This window comes from Protopterus annectens, chromosome 6.part0 (genome assembly GCF_019279795.1).
Source record: "Protopterus annectens isolate FY-2018-M chromosome 6.part0, PAN1.0, whole genome shotgun sequence".
NCBI classification, from domain to species: Eukaryota; Metazoa; Chordata; order Ceratodontiformes; family Protopteridae; genus Protopterus; species Protopterus annectens.
In genome coordinates, this window is record NC_056737.1 from 564,367,854 (window position 1) to 564,395,674 (window position 27,821).

Genomic DNA, 27,821 nt, shown 5'->3' on the forward strand with positions numbered 1-27,821 from the left:
TGTGGCAAACACCAGAAGGATTATAGCCACAAGGGACTGGTGTTTAAAACTGGTCATAATACACTCCAAATCGGCTACAGCCCCAGTTCAAAGTTGTGAACAGCAAACCAAAAGCAGGACACTGCCATCAGCCTGCTTCACTATGTGGGTAGTGTGCTTCTTCTGTTGTACAGTGGTTTTATATGGCCAAAATAACATGACCGAATTGTGGACAAAGACAGTTTAACATTGGTCTCATAATAACTTAACACATTTACACACATGCTTTTTGAAAAGGTGACGTATTGTTGTCCAGAAGTTATCCAGGACTGGATGTTGCTTGTTGTGAGGAACAGCTACCATTTTCCAAACACACCTTATAGCCAAGACATGTGAAGACCAAATACGATTGTTGTCACATGTAGTACACACACAGTACTTGCATGAGATTTCTGTCACTCCTTTGGTGTTGCTGTATGGCTTTTGGCAGACTCCCTAGACATTGTTGGTATTGTATCCTCCACATACATGTAGGGATGTCCACTTCTTCATAATGTCACTGTTGCACCATATCTGGAACCGCTTTTGATGACTATCTGCACTGTGTTCCATGGCATATGCAATGCCGTGGGTATGTTTCTGTAGCCTTCTCCAGGCTGATACCTTTCTAACATGTGATCCCTTTGCAGCATGTTAAGCTGTATGTGATCCAGGGCTTTTGCTATAGCAGGCAACTGTGGGTCTGTGTTGGGATATCCTTGGTATGTGAGCTGAGTGTTATTTGCAGTTAATCCAAGAGTCTGTAATTGATAGCAGGTGTGTATCCAATACAATGTACTGCTGTGACTTTTGTCACATGGTAGTATGGGTGATGAGAGGCGAAATTGCTGAATCTAAGAAGGGTGGGACAATAACAAAAAAGAAAAAAAAATAGAGCAAGAGTACGAGTAAATGGGACAAATGAAGATGGTAGTAGTCAGAGAAGCCCAGTATGATGAAGAGGAGATACAAGTAAAGGAGTGTGAGAAATGGGGAAAAACAGACGACTCATGTGTGATGAGAGCAGGAACATTGCCAGAGGCTTTTGAGATGGGAATGAAGCAAGCTCTTAAAGGTAGAGTGGTTGTCTGTAGTACCAATAAGAGGTGGCAGAGATTTTCAGAGGTGAGCTAGGGAAAAGGATAGTAGGTGTCTGCCTGGAGAATGAGCAGGCTTGTGCAGTTAATGAAAATTCTGGTTATTGGATCTTAGAAGTTTGTTGGGTATCTGCATTTTTGACAGAGAATGCAAGGTAGGGGTAGATGGAGGGATTGCAGATAAGTTTATGGGCACAAGTAAGTTGAATGTAGGTAATATGGTTGGGAAGTTTAAGCAAATTTAGTTTGTGTAGGGCATTGGAGTGGTAATATTTGGCTTTATAGCTGGTAGCAAACTTAGACATTTTCTGATAACAGGAGGATAGCTTTCTTTTTAGGGAAGATTGAAGGTTGGTAGGAAGTGGGGCACCATATAGGAGGCAATGAATGAGGAAGGTGTTAGACAGTACCATTTTAGTAGTGGAAGTGATATAGTGGTTATGGTGGTAGTATTTTTCCTGACATATGCATCTCAAGACTCTATAGAACACAGTTGTAATGCAATCTCAGTACATTGATGTGCACTTTTGGCATATTGGCATATGCAGTTTGCTTACCTGGACACTCTTCATCTGTTGCCTGGGTGCCACCCACCTCCATGACTGAAAGTTCTTGTGTAGATCTTCTTGTGGTGGCTACCCCAAGGTTGGCCAGGAGCTCATCCACTCCCGTAAGAAGGGGCTGTGTAGCTGGCGCCCCATCAGTAGTGGAACGGTCCCTCACTACAGCAGCAGCCCATTGCAGGGCATGCTGAATCAGGTCAATTGCTGTATAATGTACCTGATCGTACGTGCAGCCATGGTGGCCCAAGTTGTTCACAGTTTGGACAATTTCATCCCACAGTGCAGTCCGCTCCTGCTGGTTTTGGCCATCCTGACCAAAAAGGATGGCATAGTTCTGCATGATGGCCTCAGTTATGGTCCAACTCTCCTGTTCATTGTAATCTGGCTGCCTCAGTATAGCACCTGGAAGGCATAAACAGGGAATCACATCACAGGACCTCAGACATTGCACAGACTTCTTTACAGAGACAGCACATGAATAATTATCAAGAGTGTACACTATATACAAACACATGAGACGCAGCACTGTATGAGCATGGATTGTACTCCAGGTCCTGTTGTGTCATACTCCCCCCTATGAGGGCCAGTACATTTCATTAACCACCATTCACATTTGTCTATTATGGTGACAATGTCTGTGCTCCTTGCAGATGGGCTGTCAAACCTGCTCAGGCTTGGCTTGCATACAGTATGTAATGGAGCTGGAAGCATATGACTGAGTTAATGTAGGATGCAGACTGGAATGTTATCAGTCCCCAAGCTGACTTGCTATTTTTACGTTTAAATGGGCAGTTTGCACCTGATCCTTGATGAAGAGGGTAGTGGTGCGTGTGGTGTGCATATCCACCTATACTGATGTTGAGCCAGGGTGGTGATGTTTGGCCTAAATGTGTCTGTAGCAGATTGGCTGTAGCGAAGGTGTGTGTGTGTATGTGCTATGACTGACCTCCATTACAGGGTGGTCTGGGTCATTGCCTATGAGACCCAAATATGTGAAGATGGCTTTCTGGTTGCCCTCAGTGGATTTGTCCAATTTATACTCATAGTCAGCCTTACAGTAATCCACCTGTGACCTACTATGGTCATCCAGACAAAGGATGACATGCTGGCCAGTTGGTGCCTGCTCGTACTGTCCCCTCTATAGCCAATATAGCATTTCGTTATGAGCTTTGTGCACTACTGCTCTCCAGCAGAGGGTTTTACTCTACTTTGGTTGAGACAGGTTGTACAAGTTAGGTATTACTGAGGCCATACAGTTATGTGGGTAGTTATATTAATGTTTGTAGTAGGCATGAACACAAGGTCATAACACAGTTGGACACCTCTCTGTTTCCTACATGATTCTCCTGCTTATGGCAGTACCCATGTCTGTGTCAGGGCAATGCAACAACCCATTAGCTGAGAAAGTATAACTTTGTTGGATGCACACACATTAACATTACTCATGTGTTCAACATGTACACCTCAGTTACATGCTGTTTTGCATCCCATGTCAGGTGTTATAAGGCAGCCAGGTACACCTACCCATACATGCATACATCTGCACAGGTAATGACTGTTATACATTTCTGTTCTATGTCAGGATGGCGCACTGTCAAAACACTTTTGTTGCTCAGTCATTCCTGTCAGCCTGGTAGGGGGCAACATGTGGAGGATGCCATAAATACATGGTGGGCTATGGACCAACATTAGTGACACTGTCTTCACATTGCTGTAACACACGTAAATCATTTGATGTTTCGGTAGCCTTTGCATTCACACTTATACCCTGGAGGATGTGTGTGTGTGTGTGTGTGTGTGTGTGTGTGTGTGTGTGTGTGTGTGTGTGTGTGTGTGTGTGTGTGTGTGTGTGTGTGTGTGTGTATACACACACACATATATATATATATATATATATATATATTTATATATATATAGATATATATATTATGAGAATAATGGTGGTGTGCACAGCTGTAGTAACTACAGAGGGATAATATTGATCAGTCACAGCATGAGGTAATGATAAAGGGTGGTGGAAGCTAGGTTAAGAAGGGTGGTGAGGATTATTGACCAGCAGTATGGTTTCATGACAGGAAAGATCAGTACAGATGTGATGTTTACTATGAAAGTGTTGATGGAGATGTACAAACAAGGTCAGAAGTAGCTGCATTGTGTATTTGTGGACTTACAGACAGCATATGACAGGATGTCTACAGGGGAGTTGTGATATTGTATGAGGAGGTCAGGAGTGGCAGAGGAATCTGTAAGAATGCTAAAGGATATGTACAAAGCTACTGTGACAGCAGTGAGTTCTGGTTTGGGAGTGACAGGTACATTTAAGGTGGAGGTGGAAGTACATCAGGGAGCAGCTGTGAGTCCTTTTTCATGTGCAGTGGTGATGGACAGCTTGACAGACATGATCAAACTGGGGTCCCTGTTGACTGTGCTGTTTGTGGATGACATTGTGTTCTATAGTGAGAGTAGGGAACAGGTTGAGGAAACCCTGGAGAGGTTGGCTTTTTGTCTAGAGAAGGGAGGAATGTTGCTCAGCAGGACTAACACAGAATATATGTGCGTGAGTGGAAGAGGGGATGGAGGAATGGTGAGGATGCAGGGAGTATAGTTTGCAAAGGTGGATACATTTAAATACTTGTGAACAGCAGTTCAGAGTAATGGGGAGTGAGGGGAAGAGGTAAAGAAGAGAGAGCAGCAAGATGCAGGTGGTGGAGAGGAGTGTGTGGTGGGGTTTGTGACAGACAAGTACCATTAAGAGTGACAGTGAAGGCCTATAAGAGGGTGGGGAGCTCAGATGTGTTATATGAGTTGTAGACAGTGCACTGAAAAAATAAGGCAGGAGTCAGAGGTGGATGTGGCAGAGTTTATGACATTAAGATTTGCACTGGGTGTGATGAGGGTGTACAGGAGTAGGAACATGTATGTTAGGTGGTCAGCCCAGGTTGGACGGTTTGGGGCCAAAGGCAGAGAGTGGCAGAATTATGTTTGCTTTGACATATGATAAGTAGGTATGCTGAGTATATTTGTGAAAGTATGAGGCTGCTGGTAAGAGGAAAAGGGGAAGGCCTGAGATAAGCTGTATGTAGGTCTTCATAGTGGACATACAGCTGGTTGGTGTGAAAGAGCAAGATGCAGAGGACTGGAAGACATGCAGTCAGATGATCTGCCATGGCAACCCCTAATGGGAACAGCCAAAAAAAATGTAAGGAGATGTTGTAATGTCACTGTTCCAAGGTTGCCAATTCTTTGCCAGACATAACACAACTGTTTTAGTACATAACTACAAACCTGAGGCACACATATGGTCAGTGTGCATAACACTGGACAGCTGAATGGTATGAACTCATTATATCATATGCAGTTCAACACACACATGCAGCTGCAATAGTATTTCATTATGCAAATACCCTGTACAGGTCCCTCATAGGTTCATAGGTTCATAGGTAGGTACTAGGCTATCTGCCCAAGGGCATTTATAAGCCTAGCCAGAATGTGTTGGCTTTCGCCTCCCTGTTAGATTAGTTTCCTGAGTCTCTGTCAGGGGTAAATTTATGATTTTCCATCCATTTGTCAAGATTTCTCTTGAAGAGAGTCAGTGAGGGGCTTTGCCTAACATAGATTGGGATTCTATTCCAGAGCGAGGGAAGTCTCTGGGACAGGAATCTATCCTTCCAGCATGTCCTATTTATTGTTGTGCTGAGGTTTAAATCCCTAGAGCGTGTGGCTCTAAGAGATTTGGTTTTCTTGAGGTGGAGTATGTCCATTAATTCCGGGTTAGACATGGCCTTGTACGTCAGGCAGAGATCACCTCTGAGTAGGCGGTAAGCAACCGAGTAGAGTTGGAGTTTCTTTAGTTGAGCTGCATAGGGCATCTGTTTGAGGCCCACGATCCTCTCGGTGAGGCACGTCTGTGGTCTTTCCAGCTGATGCAGGTGTCATATAAGGTACATCCCAAATGGGGCATTGTACTCTATTATGGGCCTGATGAGCGATGAGTAGAGGGGCATAATAACCTCTCTTGATCTAGATGTGAACCCTTTTGTGATTAAGTGGGTTACATAGAAGGATTTTCTAACCACTTTGACAATGTGATTATCAAAGGAGAGGTTGCTATCTACTTGGGTCCCCAGATCCCTAATTACATCTTCTGTACTTAGTGGATTACCACCTATGTGGTAGTTCATGGGCACTTAGTTTTTCCCAAAGGGGATGACTATGGACTTTTTGGCATTTAGCTTGAGGCCATGATTCTGACACCAGGTATTCGTCTCCATGAGATCCTTCTGGAGGATGTCTGTGTCAGCCGGGGAGTTGATTATGGCCCCTAGTTTGCAATCATCTGCAAACTTAGTCAGCCATAGTCCTCCCGTGCTTGCCTGTACCTCAGAGAAGTATATACCAAACAGGAGGGGTCCTAGGACTGAGCCCTGAGGGACGCCACTTGTAACCGGTTTAGAGTCGGACATAGCACCCGCAACTCTGACCATGTGAGTTCTATCCATGAGCCAGTTGACAACCCATCTCATAACATAGGGGTTAATGTTCAAGCTGGTAAGCTTATCTATAATGCCAGAGTGGGGAATGGTGTTGAAGGCCTTTGCGAGGTCCAGGTAGGCTGTGTGAACTACCTTTTCCTCATCTATGGCCTTGGTAACTATTTCACAGAAATCAACTAGGTTTAGAAGGCAAGATCTGCCTTTAACAAAGCTGAATTGGGTAGGGTCCAGTGTCTGGAGGTTCCCAATGTCTCTGTTAATGAGTTCCATGATGATGTGCTCCATAGCTTTGCAGACCAAGCTAGTCAGGCTTATCGGGCGATAGTTCCCAGGATCCATTGTGGCACCACCTTTGTGGACAGGGATAACTGTTGCTGTACACCATTCTTTGGGTACATAGCCTTTGGTAAGGCTGAGTTTGAACAGTGAATTTAGATGAGGGGTTAGTTCATTTTGGAGCTCGTGTAAGACGCAGCCTGGGATACCGTCCGGTCCCATTGATGCTGTGTTTTTGGCTTTCAAAGGGCTGTTTTTACCTGCATGTCTGTGATATCTGGGGCTTTGCATTCTTCTGGGATGGACACAGGCCCTTTTGGGGGGTGAGGGGGGAAAAGTTTGCACTGAACCTGTCAGCCAGAATGTTGGCAATGCCAGTTGGTTCAGTGTATTTTTTGCCATTTTGCTGTAGCTCAGAGCAGATCTGAGAGTTGCCACCTATATTCTTGACATAGCTAAAGAATGCTTTGTGATTATCTTTAGAGTCTTTGGCAATTTTTCTTTAAAAGCTGGCCTTGGATGATTTTATGAGGGATCGTAGTTTCTTGCTGATACTGTTCAGGGATGCCTTTCCTTTTTGGGATTTTGCTCTATCATGTAATAGTTTCCTCCTTCTGTTGTATAGCTTATTTATGGCCGGGGTCCACCAGAATGCATTCCTCTTTTTGGAGGAGTGAGTCTTGGTTTTACTTGGGATGGCTCGATCCATGCATTCCTGTAGGTGCTCACAGAGTGCATTTTTAAAGGATTCTGCGGTTTGGGCAGCATTATCCTTTAGTAAGGGGGCTTTGAAACTTTCCACCTTGGTCTTGAGAAGTGTGAAGTTTGATTTTGAAAAGTTTTTCACAGTAGTTTCCTTGACTGGGGGTGGGGTCAGGATGTGGATGTCCAGTGTGATTAGTTTATGGTCTGATCTTACCAGCGATGGGTTTACCTCTGGTGTGGAACATTGGTCCCCCATGTTGGTGATGATCAGGTCCAATATGTTGTCACCTCTTGTGGGAGTGGTGACCAGTTGTTCCAGGGTGTTTGAGTTTATAAACTCTAGGAAGCGTTGGACAGAGGAGTTAGTACTTGAGTAGTTTTCCCAGTCAATGTTTGGGTAGTTGAAATCACCCAATATCATGGTGTTAGGTGGAACCTTCATATTTTCCAGTGTTCTCAGGAATGCTGAGTGGGGGTCCTGAGACAAGGTGAGTGAACTGTAGCAAGCTACAATCTGAAAAGCATCTTTTCCCACTATTAGTCACACATGGATGGTCTCCGAGGCCTTGTGCTGTGCCACTAACCTGGAGGTGTGGGTATCCTTGATGAAAATGGATACATCCCCGCCTTTTGTATTTCGGTCTGGGTTCTGGGGCCGAAAAGGTTTGGTATGAGTTATAGCCTGGTAGTGCTGTGGTGCTCTCTGGAGCCTTGAACCAGGTTTCTGTTACTGCACAGATATTGATTCTCTCCATACTGACGAGTCCCTCGAGTACGTGCATTTTGAGGTTTAGACTTCTGGCATTGAGTAGAGTAGCATTACTCTCTGTTTTTGGTTTCTTGTGTTGTTTACAGAGGTGGGTTTGTCTTTTGAGCCTTGCCTAAAAAAGGCACTATGGGGGCGGCAAGAGCCTTGGCCAGTATTCAAAATTCTAAGGGTGACAGGTGCAAGCTGTCTCTGGTGAAGCAACGTGGCTTGTCGAGCATGACATCCCAGGCTGACAGACACTGGATCCCCTTTGAATGGCACCAAAAGCTTAGCCAATTGTTAAAATTGATCATTTTATATTTATACTGTGGCATTATTCTTTGTGAGGGCAAGATGCTACTCAGGGTCAGGGTCATACCGGCCTGGGCTACATGATCAGAGAGCTCGTCTATGTCTCTTTTCATGTAGTCCAGGGAGGTATGGCTCAGGTCATTCACACCAACATGGACAATGACAAAGTCATATTTGTACCTGTTCTGGAGTGACCTGAGTGCTTGTGTTATGTGGTGGATCCTGGCACCCGACAAGCAGCTTACAGTAACCTTCTCCTTGATCAGTCTAGTGAGTGGGACGTCAGTGTGCCTGACAATAGAGTCACCTATTACTAGTGTATTGGGTGTGTTATTTAGCCTTAAGGGCTGTGATTGCATGGCACACTGACTTTGTGAAGTATGTGATACGTGGTTATTGTTGGGGGGTGGAGGTTGCTTAATGTCTGCTTTGGAGGTCTCTGCTGCTTTGGCAGATTTTTATTTAGAGCATATTTCCAATACAGACATGTATATCATACTAGTACTCACAATTAACATATGGATATATTCGACATCCCAGTAGGTGGCCTAGGAGTGTCACAGTTAGTATTATTCAAACTATACTCCAGTAGTAGTCATATGTCACTGACTAAGGGGCGTGAGCTGTGTTCTATGTCACTACAGACAGACACAGATGTTACAGCCATAGGTTCTGATCAGCAGTATATCAGTACAGCAAGTGTTCTTGAGAAATATTTGTTGAACTTCCTAGTAACCTCTTTTACATACCCCCTACTACATTCCATTACATGATTACTTGTTACACATACCTTTTTTTTGCCTGTTTCAATTGTTGTATTTCACAGGTAGACAGGTGCGTCTCACAGATTTTTTTTTGTAGTCTGGCTGTGATGGTCTTGCTTTTTGTTTGTTTGTTTATTTGTTTCTTTGCTTGTTTGTTTGTTTTCTTTCTTTCTCTTTCTGGTAGATGTAGAAAAATTCATCTGTTTTGCACAGGCAGCAACTTGACCTTTGTAGGTAATGCTCATGATCAGCTGATGGCCTGTGCACGAATTAGAGTCCCCCACTTGCTAATTGCATGTGGAACAGCTGTGGTATCATTCCTATAGCCAATTACATGGAAATACACTCCTATAACTAACCACTTCATGTGGGTGTTGGCCCTTTTCCTTCACTGTGTGCAGGACATCATGTGGGCATCTGACAAACAGCATCACAGAGAATAGTTGTAAATACCTCTTACAACAAACACTGTGGAGACAGACCAACAAACTGGAGGAGGGTGTTCCAGACATGGGGACAGAATGTAAGTATTGCTATTATACATTTGAAGTAATGTTAGTTTAACAGGGTTTGTGTGGATATGACTGTTCTACATGATTTAAAGTCTGACATGACAGTGTTTTGTGGTTGAGAAAACTCTCACCTGTAGGGCTATCTGAAGACTGGACAGAGTTTGGAGTCTTACATTTGGTGTGTTACTCACACATTTTTTGTCTTTATAAATTCAGTAGCATACTCTGAGGATTTCAGCTAGTAATTTGTAACGTCCATGTGTGTTGCTGACTTCATATTCCTCAGAAGAGATATGTTACAACAAACCCTGTTACACCAGCAATTTTCTCAGTTTATAACAGCAATATGTCAGTGATGGCCATGTGTTTCTGCATCTGTCCTCCAAGTCTGTCACCCTCTGTCCATATGTCATGCAGTAAGAGGTGGATATGTAAGGTATATCATCATTTAATGACAGCATTCCTGATATCAACCCAGTGATATATCAGACTGCCAGACATGTTATGTATAGGAGGCCTTATATTTGAGGACAAAACCTGGACATTCTGTTGTAGTCTGTACAGTAGTGAGTTCAGTGTACTTATGGTGATTGTCGATAGAGTGTCAGTATTGTGTAGCAGTGCATTGTGAATATGTTATTTGGTCTGTGTACAGAGTGGGGTAAATGTCAGTGTTCTTGCTCCTTTTCTATCTGACGTTGCATGTTGCTCCAGTTTCTGGTACCTTATCAGCTTATATGTTTGTAGTGCCAGACTAAGACATGTCCCATACCACAGTCGGGCATCAGACTACACTGTGAATTGGGCCAGTATACATAGGCGTAGTGTGTGAGTGGCAAACATGATGATGGGTTTTATTCACACAGTCCATATACTGTACTACTAATTAGGCTTACAATTATGTGACTGACTGTGTTGAGATTGGTTGTGGGTATGGACTTTCACACTGGTGTCTGTTACTCCATGTTGTTACATCCCTGTAGTGCCTGCTATATTTGCAATTACATGTGTATTGCCCTATATGAAAATTGGGTTAGTGTTGTGGCAGTCTGCCAGTAGTTTCGATAGTGTTTGGTGACATGCCTAGCAGCTCAGTGTATTTTCCTTAGTGTGATGTTATGTCCAGATATTTGTCAGATGTACTGTTGCATCATCATCATAAGTGCTGTGTATTTCTGACAAAGCAGTGGGATGCTGTGAAGTTGTATGTCACTAACTAGTGGGAAGTATGTGGACTTGGGACTTGTGCTCCTCCAGTTAATATATGTTAGGACAGACAGAAGGCTGTGATTGCATCTGTGTGAGCTTATCTACTCCAGTATTTGGGATACATCCCCATTTTCATGGCTTTAAACACCCCCTTTATCAGGCTTGGTCCACATTTCTTGCACTAAGGAGTTCTATTTATACCTTTTGACTGACCAGATTGTTTCGGACTGTCCAGGTTTATTGCTCATATTTCTGCTGTATTCTACAGAATCATTACTGTGATTTGTGTGGTACTTCACTATGATGATTTTATGATGTCTATCAGTAACTGATGGCATACATTTCAGTTGCAGAACTGCCTTCCTTCAGAACATGTATGCTGACACAAACTCTGTTACTGTATCAGCATTCTACATTTATAACTGCAATACTTATTATGTCCCCTTGCACAAAGAAGTTGAGAGTTATAGTGCTGAGGTATGACTCCATTACGTATATGTGTGTGTGTGTGTGTGTGTGTGTGTGTGTGTGTGTGTGTGTGTGTGTGTGTGTGTGTGTGTGTGTGTGTGTGTATATATATGTATATATATATATATATATATATATATATATATATATATATATATATATATATATATATATATATATATATATATATATATATATATATATATATATATATATATATATATATCCTTTGTGTGTGTAAATATGAGTGTTGTATATTCCTTCTCAGATATATCTCGCCATATTTATCTGATACGTGTATATTTAGATATAGAAACATGACTGATTCCACTGTGTTTTCACTAACAAGTAGTAAAAAATTGTAGTACTCAAAGCAGTTTTTCACTAGTGTTCAGTACGTGCACTGAATGATATATTTGAAAAAAGCAGCAGATATTCTTACAGCTCTGATGGCTTAGTGGTTAAGTGCTTTGACTATAGTCTACAGGGTCCTGGGTTCAAAACCAGCAACGGTTATTTATTCTTATTGCTGGGCAGAACAAGGACTGATGGAGACAGAGTGATTAAGGCAATTTAAAGTGTCTTTAAGTGAGTTTGTGTGGGTTTGTGTGAAGCTAAGCAGTGCTAATGTACGGTTAAAGAAATACACGCTTACACCGTGTAGGCTTTTCTTACCAGTGCACAAATCTGCTTACCATTTACATTTAAGCAATGCTTAAACCTGCTAAGCATAGCTCAGCCCTGGTAACCAGTGATCACATTCCAGTCTGATAAAATAGCAGGGTAATGACATCTTTAATAAGTTTATTTAATTCAATGTACATAACATGCTTCTATGTGCTGTCATTACAGTAGCAAGAGGTGTGAGTATACTCTATGGGACACTTGAGTATACATGGGTACTACCACAATCTTTCATACTTGGGTAGTATCCCAGGTTATATGCAGTCACACTTGCATGTGTTGTATCATTACATTACTACTTTTAACAGTAGTTTTCCAAGTAAGAGTAGATTGCAGATTGAAATAATGGAACCATACACCCCTGCATGCAAAGCTGGACTCTGAGTACTGACTATCTTGTTCTTGGTGTTTGCGCTGTATGGTTTTTTGTGTCTCCTATTGGATATTGATCTGATATGTTGAAATTAACTGTAGACTATTATGTTTTTAGGACATGTCATTGAGGACTGTTGTCATGTAGTAATGGCATATCTTTCAGTTTTAGATGTCTATCTTTCAAAACATTCTACAAATGCATAACCTGTTGGCTATCTACTTTCTGTCTGTCCTCTGTACAGATGCACAGATGCCAGGTATTACTATGGCCATACCACTATGTCGGTGCCCACATTGTATTGTGCTGCTGGCCTGGACACTGCTGCTAGTTCTGACATATGGGACATTCCCTAATGTGGGCCTTGCCTCTTTTCCTTGCCTGTGTGAGGAACATTACAGAGGTGGTGACCTACAGATTCACATACAGTAGGTGGCAATACATCACAGGACAGGACATGTGAAGACAGCCAACCAACATGAAGGACATATCCCCAGATTTCTGAATAGATTTTATGTCATCAGTGCTGTTATACACATGGTGGATTGATAGATTGACAGGGTTTGTGTGGACATGCATTTAGTGAGTGACATCAGAATTCACAGTGATATGTCTCTGACATACCTCTCCACTGCGTGTTGTCCACAGACTAGACACATATGTGCCTTTTATGTTTTGTCTGTTCTCCAGAGAGTTGGTGTCCTTGGTAAATCAGTCATGGACTCTGGGAAATGCAGTCAGTAAATACTCACATCTATTGGTATTACCAATGTCATATTCCTCATAAAGGATGTTACAACAAACCCAGTGACATCTGCAACTGCCTCAATGTATGGCAGCAGTATGTCCAATCTACCCCTGTGTTTGTGCCTCTGTTCCCACATACTGATATAGGGCTTGATGCCTAGCTTAGTGATTTATTGCATGATTCCTGAGTGGGGAATTTTATCAAAGGCTTTGGCCATACCAAGGTAGACTGTATGTGCCACCTTGCCTTCATCCACAGCCAGGTGATTGAAGACAAAAAGTTGACCAGGTTGAATGACCAGGTATGACCTACCCTTCACAAAATTAAACTGTGTGGGATCCTGAGACTGCAGATTCCCATATCCCTGTTTATTAGGTGCATGACGATGCATTCCATAGCTTCGCATAACAGACTTGTCAGGCAGTTGGGGTAGTATTTCCCAGGGTATGTAGTCACACTCATTTGTGGAGAGGGGTAACTGAAGCAGTGAAAAATTCAGTAGGGACAAAGCCTGAGGTGTGGCAGTGCTTGAACAGGGCACACAGGTGAGGTGCCAGATCACTCTGTAGTTCATGTAGAACACAGACAAGGATATTGTCAGGTCCCATAGAAGCTGTATTCTTGGTCTTGAACAGTGGTGTTTTAACCTGTACTGCATTAATACTGGGTGCCTGGCAGTGTACTGGTATTGTGATTGGTCCTTTGGGGGGAGAGGGGTAAAGTTTGAACTCAAGATGTCAGCCAGTATATTGGTATTGGTTGTTGGCTCATTCTGGTAGGTAACATTGTCTAGTTGCTCAGAAGAAATCTTGGTATCGCCGTGGAGATCCTTTACATAACTGTATGAGGCCTTGTAGTTGTCTTTACTATGTGCTCCAATTCTGTTTTCACAGCTAACTTTGTGGTAGTTGATGAGGGATCTCATCTTTTAATTGAGGCTCATAAGGGTTTATTTCCAATCTTGGGACTTCACCGTATTCCATATTGGTTCCCTCCTTCTGTTGTACAGTTTCTTTATGGCAGGGGACCACTAGATCAGCTTTTTTTTTTTTGGAAGTGAGGGTCCTAGTTGTATTTGGTATGGCGGTATCCATGCATTTGTGTATGTGTTCATAGTGCATTGATGTTAGATTCAGCTGTCATGCAATTAGTCTCCATTTGCATGGCTGTCATGAGGTTAGCCACCTCTGTTTTTAGGAGGCCATAGTTAGCTTTGGAAAGGCTTTTCATGGTGGTTACCTGTGTGGGTGGAGGGGGGTGGGAGGGCTGTGGATTTCCAAAGGTGATTAATTTGTGATCAGATATAACAAGAGAGCAGTTGACTACTGGTGTAGAGCAACAGTCACCCATGTTAGGAAAGACCAGGTCGATGTGATGGGCATGTACAATGGTACATGAGTAGCTTTCCCAGTTAATGGTGGGGTAGTTGAAGTCAATCAATATTAGAGTGTTAAGTTGGACACTAATATTCTCCAGGATGTTTAGGGACATGAAGTGTGAGTCTTGGGACATGTTTGGGGACCTATAGCAGGCTACAACCTGAACCACTGTCTTACCCAATGTTAGCTACCCCTGCAGTATCTGTAATGCATAATGTAGGTCTACCACTGTGGAAGTGTGTGCATCCTTAATAAATATGAAAATACCACCATCTTTGGAGCTTCAGTCCAGGTTATGCAGCCAAACATTGTGGAATGAGTTATAGGCTGGTAGTGCAGGGGTGCTTCCTGTTGTCTTTAACCAGGTCTCTGTTCCAGCACAGATGTCATTTTTCCCCATTTTAAAGGTGTTAGAAAAATATGTATTTGAACATGTATAATGTGCTAGTTTAAAAGCAAATAGTATATAATGCATTTTATTCTATTTACAATATGGCAATAAGAATGATTTTACATGTAATTGCTTGAAGCTTTGGAGCTGCAGTGTATTTGAACTCTGACCCTGGCAGTAGCCAGCTCAGCAAGCTTATGTTTTTCACTAATGATTATCTGCTGGGTCAGGAAAATTAAATGTATAAAGCATTGAATATTCTTATTCCTTCCTCTGAGATAATTGACCTTGTGAATGTATCAGAGATAAGACACAGCTGCTAAAGTAAAAGTTGCAAGAAGAACAAAGAAGTATATTACAAGAGTGAACCGACTATTGTATTCAAGCTAGCCTGAGACCTTGGAAGAGTAACATTTACAGAAAGACATTATAACGAACCAGGTGCTTTGCAAGGCTGTATTATTCCCATGGGAAAACTTTTAAAATGTATAACATCAGCTTTTTCTTATGAATAGAATATTGTAGACCATAGTGATGTAGGTGCCCTGTGACTAACCACGTCAGTAAGGTGGGCACAGCCTGAATGTAAGACTATATAAAATTGTGTATTTCCTGCATCATGTCAGACAAAACTCTGTACTTGTATGGATTTTGCCTCCTGGTGTACACTAGTAAACTTTGCATCTGAGCCCCTGTGTTGTTATCATTTGTTTTATTTAACAGTTTGGTCCTCCTTGAACCGAATTCCCTTGGTAAGCTGCAGATCAGAGTGTATCGGTGGTGAATACTGCAAGAGAAGTTACCAAAGCGGTTCTTCTTGAAACACAAAGACCTCCGACTGAATTGTCGTTTTGAGAGGCTGGCCACTTTCTGATCTGCGGTCGAAGAGCGGTCTTGAACTGGTCGACCCAGGAGGCTCAGGTAGGAAAATATTTGCCTTTTCTGTTTTAGATCAGGGACTAGGTTACAGTAAATGTCATTGTCAGAGATTTGTCATACAGATCAGGGACAAAAGGAAATTACTGTATATTTTGTCAGAGATCAGGGAAACAGAATAAGGTAGGCAGTTATTCTAGATAAACTGTGTAAGGAACTGAAATACCACGTGGTGAAAAGGGTTACGTAACATTTTTTAGAATGGGAAATCAGTGCACTAAAAATCGCGAGATCCGCCCCTAACTGATGATGCAAAATATATGCAATTACAACGGACTGATAATGTAAGGTATTATACAAAATGGGTTAATAAATACGGATTTGATGGTAAATTAAACAAAATTTCATTAGTTAAACTTTTAAAACAGCTTAAATCTGGCAGAAGGTCAGGCAAAAACAACAGCGATTAGGCATTCCTCAAGCACACAGGTGGATTGAGGAAGTAAACCAAGGGAACAGAAAACTAAAAATGCAAAAACATTATTTTTAGACAAAGAGGATAATAATACAGTAATAGCGACGGCCCTCCCCACCCTCAATGCCTTTTTCAGGATATGAAGCAGGAGGACAAGCTGGTCCACCTCCACGTTATCCTGAAGTTACAAGAGTACTAAAACCATTTGTTAGAGATCCTATTGAAACTAGGTCCCGGACACGTAAAACACTTGGGGACACAGACTTATATCAAATAGGGAGAAGCACACTAGAAGAGAGTGAGGAAGAAATCTGTCCACTGATCGAGTAACAAATCATCAGGCAGGACAGGAAGGGCAGGACCCAACTCTTCTAGTATATAGACCATGGACACCGGAAGATATTCGGAAAGCTACAGAGGGAATCCCTCATCCAAAAGTTAATTACACAAAGTTTTTACAAGATTTACAAGGTATGAGACTAAGTTACCACTTGAATGGGGAAGAAGTAGAAAAGGTAGTTAGACAGATTGTGGGTCCAGACTGGCTCATGATTTGTGGCACCTGGAATCCTCATAATGCAGAGCTTAAACCACTCCCACATAGTGATGCAGAATTAGACAACAGAGTCAAAGGTCTTACAGACCGAATTTCTGAAAAATGGAAACCTAGAGCAGATTGGACTTGCATTAATCAATGCATACAGCAAGAGAATGAAACTGTAGATGGGTACTATGGTAGATTATTGGAATGTTTCAATAACCATAGTGGTATGGCTATTCCTGAAAATCAGACACATGATACCTCATATGAACAGCAACTGAAAAATGCATTTTTGAAAGGTTGCATTGCACCTATCAGTAGCTTTATTACAAAGCATATGATAGATCATCGAACAAGTAGGCTACAAGCCTTACTTGAATATGCCAGACATGCTGAAAGACACTTTAATAGTAAAAAAAAAAAAGAAGACACAGGTCTTCACAGCTGAAGACAGAGCAGAGGTCTTTGTAGTACAGTCAGGTAAAAAGGGTAAGAAAAATACCCGGGGAAATAGACAATCTGACAAAAAGTCAGAAGATTTTGAAGAGAGAAAAAAGAAAGGTGAGTGCTTTAAGTGCAGCAAGAAAGGACATTTAGCAAGGAATTGCAGGCTAAATAAAAGGTGACTACAGAAAATAAAGGTGATGAGGACTGACTATATGATAGTGATGAAAATCAGAAATCATAAGGGAAGGGAAACAAACAAAGGGCAAACGTAAATGTAGTGGAAGGAACAGAGGAAGTGCAAGCAGATGTAGAGGATGAAGAAAGTGAAATTTTAGATTTGGCATTACTGAGCTTGGAGCTCTATTTGGCAGAAACAAAACCGGAAGTTACACTTCTGGTGGAAGGAAGGGAAGTGAAATTCTTGTGTGACTCAGGAGCGTCACGAACTTTGATACACCCTTCAAAGTTACCAGAATATTCTGAATCACCTGACTATATATTAGTGAAAGCAGCAAATGGACAGCTATATAGGAGCCACTCTCCCATGATATAGCAATAACTGACCCTGTTTCAGGCATGACTCAGAAAAGTAAAATTGTAGTTTCTGCAAAATGTCCAGTAAACTTACTGGGAAGAGATCTTATGCAGATATTTGGCATAGCGGTAGTTCCCACTATGCAGGGTATGGAAGCACAAAGACAAATGGATACTTTTGTGGTGCGACGGAGGGTGAAACCTTTTACTGGTACAGCCAGGACCTAGTTACTACTGGTCCAGGGGCAGTAACCGGAGAACTGATGAATGTAGCCATCAGTAAGGCCTCCTCCCTTGACACTGACCAACAGCATTTGTTACATTGTACTCTATACTACTGTAGCATGCCAGGACCTGATAAAGAATATGAGCAAGAATTGTTCAAAATCCTGCTAACAGATTAGTATTACGAACCTTGTATTGGGATACTGAGGGAAACAGTGTGGTAAGCTGTTCACTACCTCAGGAATTCATGACACTGTACAAATCTAATAGACTACCACATGTCAGCTTGACAAAGAATAAGGATGTGAGATGGGCAGACTTAGGAGAAAAAGTAACAAGATGGGAAAAACAAACTGATTTAGAATTATCAGAACAGGGAATACAAAAACAGAAATTGAATTGGCTAACACAGACACATCCAGCTGTACACTTACAAACTAGTGAAGACAGCTGATTAGCATTCTTATTAGAAGAAGAAGAAAAAGCCTTGTGTGATATACCAGATATTCTTTGGTCAACAGGTAAATCAGATGTAGGACTTATTCAAACAGCAGGACCAGTAACTATTACACCAAAATCAGCATTTAGACCACAAAAGACAATACCCCTTGAGGAAAGATGCAGAGCAAGGAATCAAGCCTATAATAGCAGCATTACTCAAGGAAGGAGGGAGTACTGGTAGAATCTCTTGATTCACCATGTAACACCCCTCTATTTCCTGTTAAAAAGCAAGCGGGAATGGCGGATGGTACAGGATTTACAAGCTGTAAACAATGCAATAATACCCAGAGCACCTACGGTGCCAGACCCACACACCTTGTTGAATGATTTAAAACCACAACAAAAATATTTTACTGTGGTAGATATAAGCAATGCTTTCTTTTCAATACCTATACATCCTGATAGCCAGTATTGGTTTGCATTTACATTTCAGGGTAAAAGATATACCTATACTCGGCTACCGAGGGATATTGTGAAAGTCCAACGATATTTGCACAAGAAATGGCAAGCAACCTGGCAGGGTTTACTCCACCAGGAGGTAGTCAGATTCTACTTTATGTAGATGACATCTTGCTAGCAGCCCCACCCAGCATCAATGCAGGGAAGATACGATAGCATTATTGAAATTTTTAGCAGCACAAGGACACAAAGTAAACAAAAGTAAGTTACAACTTTGGAGAAAACAGGTTAGATACCTAGGATATGTAATATCCAATGAAGGTAGAATATTAGAAGACAGAAAAACAGCAATTTTACAGGCACCCAAACCAGCAACCAAGAAGGAAATGATGTCCTTCTTGGGAGCGACTAATTTTGTCGAAGCTGGATATCAAACTATGCTTTAGAATCTGCTCCACTGGCTGATTTAATATATAAAACACCAATGGCAGCACAAGATGTATTACAATGGACACCTGAAGCAGAAGCAGCTTTCTGCAGACTAAAACAATTGATAGCTTCATCACTAGTTTTAGGACTTCCAAATTACCACAAAAGATTTTTTCAGACCGTAGATTGTAAGCAGGGATACATGACGTCAGTTTTGATGCAACAGCATGGGGATAAGCAATGCCCCATAGCTTACTATTCATCACAGTTAGATCCAGTGGCACGATCATTGCCTCACTGTGTGCAAGCAGTAGTCGCAGCTGCAATGGCAGTACAGGCTTCGGCCACAGTGGTGTTGTTCCACCCTCTCACATTGAGAGTGCCTCATGCAGTCGCAATAATTTTACTACAAGAAAAAATAGCATATCTATCTCCTGCTAGACATCTTTCATGTATGACCATACTGCTGAGCCAACCTCATATGGTAATTGAACGTTGTACAACATTAAATCCATCAACGTTACTTCCAACTCCTGTGGATGGCACACCACACAGTTGCCTGCAGGAAATTGAGCAAATAACTTTGCCCAGACAAGACCTTACTGATATGCCCTTGGATGATGCCGAGGTGACATTTTATGTGGACGGTTCATGCAGAAAGGGTCCTACAGGGAAAAATCTAGTAGGGTATGCAGTAGTCACAGATACAGAGATTTTAGAAGCCCAACCCTTACAGCATAACCTGTCTGCTCAAGCAGCAGAACTGATAGCCTTAACACGGGCTTGTACTCTAGCGAAAGATAAATGTGTGAACATATATACTGACAGTCAATATGCTTTCTCTACAGTGCATGTTTTGCACAACAATGGAAAAATAGGGAATGATAACATCTACTGGCAAACCGATTAATCATGCGCAACTTATTTTGAACTTGTTAGATTCCATTCAGTTACCTACTAAAGTAGCTATTTGTAAATGTTTAGCTCATACAAAACAACAGGATGCAATTTCAAAAGGAAATGCAAAAGCTGATGCAGCTGCAAAGCAAGCAGCCTCAGACTCAGAAATTTTACTTTTAACTGAGGAATTACAACCCTCTGAGATTTTAGATTTAGAAATGTTAAAAACAATGCAGACATTAACTACAAAAGCTGAGAAACAAAAATGGGAGAAACGAGGTGCAATCCTCGAAAATGGACTGTATATGTCCAAAGAGAAAAAAACAATATTGCAGTCTAATTTATTTAGATATGCAGCTTTGTTGAGCCATGGGCAGTGCCATGTCTCAACAGGGGGGATGGTACAGTTAGTAAATCGAATATTCCAAACATACGGATTCATAAACTTTACACAAAAATTTTGTGCAGCATGTCATATCTGTAACAAACATCATGCACAAGGAGCATTCAAACCCAAGCAAGGGAGTTTTCCTATACCACCATATCCGTTCCATACTATCTGTATGGATTTCATAGAACTAAACAAATGTGAAGGGAAAAAATAACAAATAAAACTGTTTTGCAGTTGAACTCTTTTTCAGATAAAAGACAGACCAGACCATTGGAAGCAGTGCTGACCCCAGGGTCCTGGGTTTGGTTGAAGGTCACGAAGAGGAAGAATTGGGCGAGTCCAAAGTGGGAAGGACCGTACCAGGTACTGTTGGCGATGCCTACTGCAGTCAAAGTTGCTGAGAGGTCATCCTGGGTCCACCTGACGCACTGTAAACCGGTAAAGAATTTTCAGTTTGATAAACATTTTGTGACTGACACACAACAAAGGCAGGATGGCCAAGAGCGAAATGAGTAAAAATACAGATCAACCCCGAAGATATTGTTTAATCATCTTGCTAACTATGCATTTATTGACTATGATTGTGATGACTTTCCTATTGTTGTGGTTCTTCCTACATATAACCACAAAGTGGAGAAACGTGATGAACTGTCTATAGACTGGCATCCAAACTTTAACACATACCTAGCTATGAAGCGTGTATATGTAGAGACTATGAACATTTCAAATTGCTGGGTTTGTACTGCCATACCAACAGCATATGGAGGACTGTTGATGTCCGCTGTCCCCTTGGGGATAAATGAGACTTGGGAAAATTTACTTTTTGATACAGGTTCTGTAAGATCACAGGACAAAATTGCATTGTGTTTGCCTATTACACAGAGGGGAATTGTATGTTTTTATAAGAATAACACACTCCAAGTGGGTTGGAGTAACTGTAACATAACTATATCTTATAAATGCTATATTAAAACTAAAGATAAAAGCACTATTTGTAACACAAATTATGATTCATATTTGAGCTTAATGAAAACAACATTAAGTGATGTGCAGAGAAATCCTGTTTTGCATAAACAATTGTCTGTTATAGACAAGAAAATGTTTCATTCAGAATTAACCCGCATCAGTACCAAAGTAAAAAACTGTTATTTTATTTGTGGGAAAAAAGCATACAAATGGCTACCTGAGAATTGGTCCGGCAGTTGTTTTTTTGGGTTATCTGGTTCTGGCTATAAGGCATACTGCAGAATTACCTCTAGGTAAGATACGAAATGTAAGAGATGTAGCCCAAAAACCTGAAGATCCTATCGGAAAACCTGTAAATCCAATGGGAAAAATCGAAGCTGGTTGGAAGAACCATCATTCCGTGAAAGATAAAGAAAAATTGACTCATATGGACTTGAGTGACAGTGTTATATCCTGGGCTGGGATATTTCCAGCATATGGAGCAGTCAAATCGATCTGGGAGTTGAGAAAACTGTCAAACTTCTCAGTAATGAGTAGCAACTTTTTCTGCTCTCGAACTAGTGACTGATGAACTGAATGCAATGAGAACTGTTGTGCTACAAAATCGAATGGCTCTTGATTAATGATCACCTAGAGGTAATACAGCAGGTATCGGCCATGACTGAACCAGGCCCAAACCCACTGACGAACTTTTCCAGAGTCTGTTTGGTGGGTGGGGTTCTATCCTAATGAATATTTTGATTGCTATCTGTGTTGGTCTGCTCCTATTAGGAGCATGTGTCTGTTGTGGGATCCCTGTATGAAAAGATTAGTCAAAGATTTTGTTGATATATCTGTAACTGAAACTTTGTACCAAGACATTGAATTGGAACTATTGATTCCAGATGAAACTTGTTCGAAATATAAACTAAATGACTTGCCTAGTTAAAAGTCCTTAAAGGAGAAGGCTAGGAGATGATATAACATTGTTTATGTTTCTGAATAGAATAAAAAGTATTAAAAGGGAGGAAAATGTTAGAAAAATATGTATTTGAACATGTATAAAGTGCTAGTTTAAAAGCAAATAGTATATAATGCATTTTATTCTATTTACAATATGGCAATAAGAATGATTTTACATGTAATTGCTTGAAGCTTTGGAGCTGCAGTGTATTTGAACTCTGACCCTGGCAGTAGCCAGCTCAGCAAGCTTATGTTTTTCACTAATGATTATCTGCTGGGTCAGGAAAATTAAATGTATAAAGCATTGAATATTCTTATTCCTTCCTCTGAGATAATTGACCTTGTGAATGTATCAGAGATAAGACACAGCTGCTAAAAGTAAAAGTTGCAAGAAGAACAAAGAAGTATATTACAAGAGTGAACCGACTATTGTATTCAAGCTAGCCTGAGACCTTGGAAGAGTAACATTTACAGAAAGACATTATAACGAACCAGGTGCTTTGCAAGGCTGTATTATTCCCATGGGAAAACTTTTAAAATGTATAATATCAGCTTTTTCTTATGAATAGAATATTGTAGACCATAGTGATGTAGGTGCCCTGTGACTAACCACGTCAGTAAGGTGGGCACAGCCTGAATGTAAGACTATATAAAATTGTGTATTTCCTGCATCATGTCAGACAAAACTCTGTACTTGTATGGTTTTGCCTCCTGGTGTACACTAGTAAACTTTTGCATCTGAGCCCCTGTGTTGTTATCATTTGTTTTATTTAACAGTTTGGTCCTCCTTGAACCGGAATTCCCTTGGTAAGCTGCAGATCAGAGTGTATCGGTGGTGAATACTGCAGGAGAAGTTACCAAACGGTTCTTCTTGAAACACAAAGACCTCCGACTGAATTGTCGTCTTGAGAGGCTGGCCACTTTCTGATCTGCGTCAAGAGCGGTCTCGAACTGGTCGACCCAGGAGGCTCAGGTAGGAAAATATTTGCCTTTTTCTGTTTTAGATCAGGGACTAGGTTACAGTAAATGTCATTGTCAGAGATTTGTTATACAGATCAGGGACAAAAGGAAATTACTGTATATTTTGTCAGAGATCAGGGAAACAGAATAAGGTAGGCAGTTATTTTAGATAAACTGTGTAAGGAACTGAAATACCACGTGGTGAAAAGGGTTACGTAACATTTTTTAGAATGGGAAATCAGTGCACTAAAAATCGCGAGATCCGCCCTAACTGATGATGCAAAATATATGCAATTACAACGGACTGATAATGTAAGGTATTATACAAAATGGGTTAATAAATACGGATTTGATGGTAAATTAAACAAGATTTCATTAGTTAAACTTTTAAAACAGCTTAAATCTGACGCAGAAGGTCAGGCAAAAAACAACAGCGATTAGGCATTCCTCAAGCACACAGGTGGATTGAGGAAGTAAACCGAAGGGAACAGAAAACTAAAAATGCAAAACATTATTTTTAGACAAAGAGGATAATAATACAGTAATAGCGGCCCCTCCTCCACCCCTCCAATGCCTTTTCAGGATATGAAGCAGGAGGACAAGCTGGTCCACCTCCACGTTATCCTGAAGTTACAAGAGTACTAAAACCATTTGTTAGAGATCCTATTGAAACTAGGTCCCGGACACGTAAAACACTTGGGGACACAGACTTATATCAAATAGGGAGAAACACTAGAAGAGAGTGAGGAAGAAATCTGTCCACTGATCGAGGTAACAAATCCTCAGGCAGGACAGGAAGGGCAGGACCCAACTCTTCTAGTATATAGACCATGGACACCGGAAGATATTCGGAAAGCTACAGAGGGAATCCCTCATCCAAAAGTTAATTACACAAAGTTTTTACAAGATTTACAAGGTATGAGACTAAGTTACCACTTGAATGGGGAAGAAGTAGAAAAGGTAGTTAGACAGATTGTGGGTCCAGACTGGCTCATGATTTGTGGCACCTGGAATCCTCATAATGCAGAGCTTAAACCACTCCCACATAGTGATGCAGAATTAGACAACAGAGTCAAAGGTCTTACAGACCGAATTTCTGAAAAATGGAAACCTAGAGCAGATTGGACTTGCATTAATCAATGCATACAGCAAGAGAATGAAACTGTAGATGGGTACTATGGTAGATTATTGGAATGTTTCAATAACCATAGTGGTATGGCTATTCCTGAAAATCAGACACATGATACCTCATATGAACAGCAACTGAAAAATGCATTTTGAAAGGTTGCATTGCACCTATCAGTAGCTTTATTACAAAGCATATGATAGATCATCGAACAAGTAGGCTACAAGCCTTACTTGAATATGCCAGACATGCTGAAAGACACTTTAATAGTAAAAAGAAAAGAAGACACAGGTCTTCACAGCTGAAGACAGAGCAGAGGTCTTTGTAGTACAGTCAGGTAAAAGGGTAAGAAAAATACCCAGGGAAATAGACAATCTGACAAAAGGTCAGAAGATTTTGAAGAGAGAAAAAGAAAGGTGAGTGCTTTAAGTGCAGCAAGAAAGGACATTTAGCAAGGGATTGCAGGCTAAATAAAAAGGTGACTACAGAAAATAAAGGTGATGAGGACTGACTATATGATAGTGATGAAAATCAGAAATCATCAGGAAGGAAAACAAACAAAGGGCAAACGTAAATGTAGTGGAAGGAACAGAGGAAGTGCAAGCAGATGTAGAGGATGAAGAAAGTGAAATTTTAGATTTGGCATTACTGAGCTTGGAGCTCTATTTGGCAGAAACAAAACCGGAAGTTACACTTCTGGTGGAAGGAAGGGAAGTGAAATTCTTGTGTGACTCAGGAGCGTCACGAACTTTGATACACCCTTCAAAGTTACCAGAATATTCTGAATCACCTGACTATATATTAGTGAAAGCAGCAAATGGACAGCTATATAGGGAGCCACTCTCCCATGATATAGCAATAACTGACCCTGTTTCAGGCATGACTCTGAAAAGTAAAATTGTAGTTTCTGCAAAATGTCCAGTAAACTTACTGGGAAGAGATCTTATGCAGATATTTGGCATAGCGGTAGTTCCCACTATGCAGGGTATGGAAGCACAAAGACAAATGGATACTTTTGTGGTGCGACCGGAGGGTGAAACCTTTTACTGGTACAGCCAGGACCTAGTTACTACTGGTCCAGGGGCAGTAAGCCGAGAACTGTTGAATGTAGCCATCAGTAAGGCCCCCTCCCTTGACACTGACCAACAGCATTTGTTACATTGTACTCTATACTACTGTAGCATGCCAGGACCTGATAAAGAATATGAGCAAGAATTGTTCAAAAATCCTGCTAACAGATTAGTATTACGAACCTTGTATTGGGATACTGAGGGAAACAGTGTGGTAAGCTGTTCACTACCTCAGGAATTCATGACACTGTACAAATCTAATAGACTACCACATGTCAGCTTGACAAAGAATAAGGATGTGAGATGGGCAGACTTAGGAGAAAAAGTAACAAGATGGGAAAAACAAACTGATTTAGAATTATCAGAACAGGGAATACAAAAACAGAAATTGAATTGGCTAACACAGACACATCCAGCTGTACACTTACAAACTAGTGAAGACAGCTGATTAGCATTCTTATTAGAAGAAGAAGAAAAAGCCTTGTGTGATATACCAGATATTCTTTGGTCAACAGGTAAATCAGATGTAGGACTTATTCAAACAGCAGGACCAGTAACTATTACACCAAAATCAGCATTTAGACCACAAAAGACAATACCCCTTGAGGAAAGATGCAGAGCAAGGAATCAAGCCTATAATAGCAGCATTACTCAAGGAAGGAGTACTGGTAGAATCTCTTGATTCACCATGTAACACCCCTCTATTTCCTGTTAAAAAAGCAAACGGGGAATGGTGGCTGGTACAGGATTTACAAGCTGTAAACAATGCAATAATACCCAGAGCACCTACGGTGCCAGACCCACACACCTTGTTGAATGATTTAAAACCACAACAAAAATATTTTACTGTGGTAGATATAAGCAATGCTTTCTTTTCAATACCTATACATCCTGATAGCCAGTATTGGTTTGCATTTACATTTCAGGGTAAAAGATATACCTATACTCGGCTACCGCAGGGATATTGTGAAAGTCCAACGATATTTGCACAAGAAATGGCAAGCAACCTGGCAGGGTTTACTCCAACAGGAGGTAGTCAGATTCTACTTTATGTAGATGACATCTTGCTAGCAGCCCCTACCCAGCATCAATGCAGGGAAGATACGATAGCATTATTGAAATTTTTAGCAGCACAAGGACACAAAGTAAACAAAAGTAAGTTACAACTTTGGAGAAAACAGGTTAGATACCTAGGATATGTAATATCCAATGAAGGTAGAATATTAGACGAAGACAGAAAAACAGCAATTTTACAGGCACCCAAACCAGCAACCAAGAAGGAAATTATGTCCTTCTTGGGAATGACTAATTTTGTCGAAGCTGGATATCAAACTATGCTTTAGAATCTGCTCCACTGGCTGATTTAATATATAAAACACCAATGGCAGCACAAGATGTATTACAATGGACACCTGAAGCAGAAGCAGCTTTCTGCAGACTAAAACAATTGATAGCTTCATCACTAGTTTTAGGACTTCCAAATTACCACAAAAGATTTTTTCAGACCGTAGATTGTAAGCAGGGATACATGACGTCAGTTTTGATGCAACAGCATGGGGATAAGCAATGCCCCATAGCTTACTATTCATCACAGTTAGATCCAGTGGCACGATCATTGCCTCACTGTGTGCAAGCAGTAGTCGCAGCTGCAATGGCAGTACAGGCTTCGGCCACAGTGGTGTTGTTCCACCCTCTCACATTGAGAGTGCCTCATGCAGTCGCAATAATTTTACTACAAGAAAAAATAGCATATTTATCTCCTGCTAGACATCTTTCATGTATGACCATACTGCTGAGCCAACCTCATATGGTAATTGAACGTTGTACAACATTAAATCCATCAACGTTACTTCCAACTCCTGTGGATGGCACACCACACAGTTGCCTGCAGGAAATTGAGCAAATAACTTTGCCCAGACAAGACCTTACTGATATGCCCTTGGATGATGCCGAGGTGACATTTTATGTGGACGGTTCATGCAGAAAGGGTCCTACAGGGAAAAATCTAGTAGGGTATGCAGTAGTCACAGATACAGAGATTTTAGAAGCCCAACCCTTACAGCATAACCTGTCTGCTCAAGCAGCAGAACTGATAGCCTTAACACGGGCTTGTACTCTAGCGAAAGATAAATGTGTGAACATATATACTGACAGTCAATATGCTTTCTCTACAGCGCATGTTTTCGCACAGCAATGGAAAAATAGGGGAATGATAACATCTACTGGCAAACCGATTAATCATGCGCAACTTATTTTGAACTTGTTAGATTCCATTCAGTTACCTACTAAAGTAGCTATT